This window comes from Acyrthosiphon pisum, chromosome X, assembly GCF_005508785.2.
Source record: "Acyrthosiphon pisum isolate AL4f chromosome X, pea_aphid_22Mar2018_4r6ur, whole genome shotgun sequence".
NCBI classification, from domain to species: Eukaryota; Metazoa; Arthropoda; class Insecta; order Hemiptera; family Aphididae; genus Acyrthosiphon; species Acyrthosiphon pisum.
Genome location: NC_042493.1, coordinates 76152956 through 76158956, shown reverse-complemented (window position 1 = coordinate 76158956; position 6001 = coordinate 76152956).

Sequence of the window (6001 nt, the reverse complement as noted above, 5' to 3'; positions counted from 1 at the left end):
AACAAAACTATAAAATTATAAAGTATATTTATTGTATGTCTACTCATATAGATACAATTTATAGTTGGACTTATTTTTATTTTATTTAAAGTTTAAATATAAGCTGCGTACAGAATATAAAGATAGATGACTCGACGAGCCGTTTTAATGAGTCCGCTGCTGATGACTGTTCAATTTTTAATTTTTTTTTTTTATAGTACCTATTGTAAAAATTTATTTTTACACTTTTTGTACCACTATAATATGTATGGTAATTTTTTAATAGTCTAAACTCAAGACTATCTTTTTTACCTCCATATACGTATTACCTGTATAGCACCAATGACGTAATGTGTATAAATATTGGTGAAGTCACTTATTGCTTACGAGTAATGATCTTGAGTTTGTCGTGGTTCGATCCAATCATTGGACTTTTTTCGGTGTCGACTGACACTGACCGTACTTTAGTCTTTACATAATAATATTTCATTTCTTTTTTTTTATCGATAGATTCATAGACGATCGACAGTGGTTATTACTTATATTAGCTATTTACATAATTTTTTATTATAATATCTAAATTATATTTAATATTTCTGTAATTATGTTAATTGTATATGATTCCTCTAATTATATGATTAATAAAAAAACAATAGATAATTTTATTTAATATTATTTATTTAGAAAATGTATTAAAAATAAATTTAAAATACAATTTATAGTGCAGAACATTATTTTTTTTTATTAAAAAAATATGATTTATATTTAAGTAAGTACCTATCGTTTATTTTTATACCTCTTTATTATTTATATAATTGTGTAAAGAATCGAAAATTTTTTAAATATTAAAATCTGAGTTTTTATAAGGGATGATAGTGGCTTTGTCAAGTTATAATTTATACTACTTGGTATCCATTCTTCACTAATTACTGTACATTTAGGAGGGAAAGTTGACTGATTGTCACCAGTCATCGCACCCGTTTGCCCTCGTGCCTTACCTCAATTTGTATAGGTTTTCACGCCACTGAAACCTACAGATAGAGCCATAGGTACTTACCAATTTATAAGCTGTTTAGCTGTATAATATTATAATCAAACAATTTTCAAAATTCCGCAGTGTTACCAATGTCTGAACTATTGTAATTATATCATTATACACACGATTTTCAATAATGTATTGAAATACCTAATAGATATATCCGGTAGTCACCACGTGAAAGTTTTCAGTGCGCACGGAAACATTTCCGTACACGGGAAAATAAAAACTCAAGAATACCGTTTTTCGTCTTTATATGGAAATCGAGTATGCGAATGGTCCGTATACGGATACCATTCGTATGATTTCAAGAATAGCCCGGCCCATGCGGCCATGCCATGTTCCGTTTTAACACATTCGATTCCGACCTATTCCGACTTGGTTACCTGCGCTCTGCAATAGGTATACGCGGCGCCGTTGTCTCATTTATTTTAATGTGCATATTATAATAATATTTGTTTGACGTTTCCGAGTAGAGACTAGAGACCGCAATACAGCATATCCGTTTCCTGTCTGTTTCGAACTATAGTGAGTGACAACCTTTAACGCAAACTATGAGTTATAAGTTAAAACCATTATTGTTATTTCTGAAGTATACGAAAGCCCGGTTCACGATACGCAACAATTTCCCGGTCGTCTTCTGATAAGTGAATTGATTATTGATAGGTCATAGGTATTAGACAATCGTCATAAACATCAATATAGTATAACGCGAAGGAACCTCGTCCAATGGAACCTCTTCGCGTTATCGTTGTATTAGGTTGTTTTCAACTATTGAAATAATAATATGATACTGATTGCCCAAGTGAAGTAAAAAAATAAAATATATGGTAACAATGTAACATGATTTATAATAAATTCATAAACAAATACCTATATTATAATATAGTAACTATATAAAACGTGTAGATTGAGTAGCGTATTCTAGGTGGCCACTGGATAAACCGTGATAATATAAGTATCCTATATGTTATTACTTATTACTAGCAGTTACAATTTCCTTACAATATTTGACTAGGTTTAAACTATATAAGACTAAACGCATCATATTATGATCTAACTATCATTATTATAGACTATAGTAAAATACCATCAATTTTATGTTTTTAAAATATGAAATATTTACTAAAAAAAACAAAACTATTTTGGTCATTATGTTAATTTGTTATAAATGATTACATATTCCTATAATGGATGGATGATTAGCATTACGATACATATTATGGAAAAATGGATTGCTTACGTGCAATTTTTAGCTAATAGGTCATATCGAAAAGCTCTAAATAGATGGTAGACTATGTATAACTAGTAACTCACCATACGTTTTGTCGGTAAAATCTTAATGTACTAATAAAAAAAAGTATTTGGTATACATTTATATTTTGTCTTTATCATTAATATGAAATTAGTTAGAAATTAAAATTTGTTAAAAGTTTTCAAGCATTGATTATTGTAGATTTATAACTTGTAAGATTATGTAAGTTTAATGATATGGGGTGGGGGGGGGGGGGTCTTTGTAAAAACATTGGATAAACTACGAGTGGTAAGACTCGCATGCATTTGTTGTTCTAATTAAATCAGAAGAGCCTGATGCCCAAATGGCAAATAGTAGGAACTAGGAAGAAATATGCTTTCCTCACTAATATAAGTGTCTGTTAAATAGTCAAAGTATGATTTTAATTTATTATTATCAGGACATGTTGACATTAAATCTTTAACAAAACAATCTTCAACATCTCCAGAGTTTGAAAATAAAAGTCCAAAAGTATATTTTATCCAATTTCCAACATCTGAAAAATCGTTTTTATATTCACTAACGAATCCTAAGCTGTGGACTTGACGAAACCAACATCGAGTTAGATGAAATCTACAACTGATATTTTTTGAGTCTTGCCATATTTCTACGATAGCTTTATGTATTGATATCTCAAAATCAACTGTCACATATTTTACCTACAAACACTTTTGAGTTATGAGTAGGGTTCGGATTTGAAGGCAATATAATCAATAAAAAAAGCATTTAAAATGTAAAAAAAGGCAAAAAAAGGCAATTAATAAATATATTACAAAATAAAATAGTGAACATTTTTTAAACGCTTTCAAATGCACACATTATGAGAAAAATACAAATTAAAAATGAGCATGAATACTAAACTACATTAAGTTTATGCTATTTTGTATAAATAGATTACCTTTTTCTTTAACCTGGTGTGTCCTAAGAATTAGTTAAAAACAATTTTAAAAATTAACCTACTTGAGTTATACCAGTTAATTTAACACAAAAAAGGCATTTATAAGTACTGAAGGCAAAAAGGCATTTATAAGTAAAAAGGCAAAAAAAGGTAAAAAAAAATGCATCTATCGTCTAAGAAATTAAATGAAACACATTTTTATATAAAAATTGTTTTTCTATTATGATTAATAAAAGAAAGGCATTTGCCTTCAAATCCGAACCCTAGTTATGACTTATAATTAATCGATATTATAGAACAAAGATAACGATGAAAGATATTCTATACGCCTAGATAGTTGGTAGTTATTACTTTTATCAACCGGCAACGTATATTATAGATCTTGTATTCCCAACTATAATTAGTAATCACTCTTAATATAGAAGATATGTGTGCATGTGCTACAGTTATTAAAAAAAAAATTTTCCTAGTTTTTTTTTTTTTTGTGTGTAAATTGATATATTATAATGTGATTTTAAAATAAATTGTAAACTGTATTATATGATTATTATATAAATTGGTATAGTTTAATAGAAAAAAAACTTGAAGAATATTTTTAATTGGTGACCAAAATAGTGTACTGGCCGAAAACGGTTTCCGCCCGATCTGTGAAGCATTTACAATTTATAGTACCCCACATTTTAGAAGTCTAGTTGCGCCTATACCTACGACCTACCTATTAATCATAAATCACCTGTATATTTGTTGGAGTGTCTTGTGGTAGGTCTCATTGGTTATACTCGAGACGTATTTGTTTTATACATGAAGATGCAGCTATAACAAATTATAAATAATTCATTAAACTACAAAAGAATAGAAAATTATCAGGTAGGTACCTATAATAGTATTCACATTATGTACATTATTTGCCTATACCTACGCCTTAAAAATGTTTGTGACTTTCCTATACTGTAATAATATAATATAAACCTATCTATATTAAATAATATAGTTAAGTTAAATACCACTCACTCACTCATTCATCACTATGCATTTCAAAAACTATAAAACGTAAGAACTTGAAACTTGAAACTTGGAATAGTGGTTCCTCTAATGATCTGATGTGCAATAAGAAAGGATTTTCCAATATTCGAATTTTAAAAATGGTCAAACAGGGATCTTGATATTCACGGTTAGGTAAATTTGAAATTGAAAGTTGAAACTATTTTTATTTGATAAATGTTTGCCATTGGTTGCAGATTATAATAGTAATATTAGAAATTAGTATTATTTTTTGTATATAAATGGTTGCTATTGGTTATCTGGGCAGATAATGTACAAGCATGTGTATCAATTTGTCGTGTTTATGGCCTCAGATAAAGAAACTATATCATAAGAGAAATGTACCTACCTATAATATTGGTATTATACTCCAGATTGTCATACATTTTAGTCTTTAAACTTTAGAGCTTGGTAGAGCTTAAAATTTGAATAAAACGTTCAACTGGGTATCAGTTTATTTTGCATATAAAATTATATTCTAGAGACATGGAATTAAGAGAATATTTGATGTATTTTTATATTAAAAACTATAATATTAAATAAAATTAGATAGAAAAATATTTTCCTTTTACAATTTATTTTATTTAAGTACCTATCTATTCTTTTATTTTCTAAATTTATTAACAAAAAAAGTGTGTGTGTGTATATATATATATATTATATAAACGTTGTGCTCATTTTATTAAGAAAATAATTGTATTTTGAATATGTAAAATACAATACATAATATAATTTAAATAAACTTATTTAAAAAACCAAAGAATAACTTTTTTTGAAATCAATTCATGACTAATATAAATTTGAAATAATTGACCATTTATGGCGTAAGAACTTGGCGTTGATTGCTAGTATGTATATAGTTACTTACCAATATACCATTAATATTATGTATTTATGTATATCATGTATTATTTAGTATTCATTATTTACCAACATGAAATGTTATAGGTAGTACTGAGTTATTTAACTTACAAAAATAAGTTATCTACTATTTATTTAAAGCATAAACTAAAAATTGGTTCTTTATAATACTTTTATTTTTATAGCAGTAGATAGCAGTCCTCTCAAACACGTCCTATAAAATATATATTATATTTATATACCACTATATCATGTAAATATAAGTACGTGGTAACTGGTATGCATTATGAGCTATTTGAGGAGTTTGCAACGTCAACGACCAATTTATGGTTATGGACATTTGGACAATAAGGACCTCCAAATCAAGTTCTTATCAAATAAGTATACCATATTATTTATAATTATTTTCAACAAATTAAAAATAAGTAATAACATAACAGTTATCAAAATATTAAAATGTTGTTTTTATGATATATGTTACCAACTCATAAGTGATATTATTAAGTTATAAACAAAAATGTATACAATGTATGATTTTTCCAACAATTTACCCTGAATATTTTCAAATTATTGAAGACTTTAACTATATAGTAGCTATAAGCATTTGAAAATTCATTTAGCGTCATGAAACCTATTCATGGACCAACTTTAGCCTTGTATTTTTGTATTGTTTCTCCTGCACAACGAGATACGTGTATACCAATCCAATAATAATATAGACTCGGAACAGATTATAAATTAATTTACAGATAAAGAACTCCGTATTTTACTAAAATAAAAATATGTATAGGTATAATATTACAACAATACAAACTAAAATATCTAATAACTTTTGATTTGATTTCGATTTCGTTGAGATGATCACCCGATTTTTTCTAGATTCAATAGTATA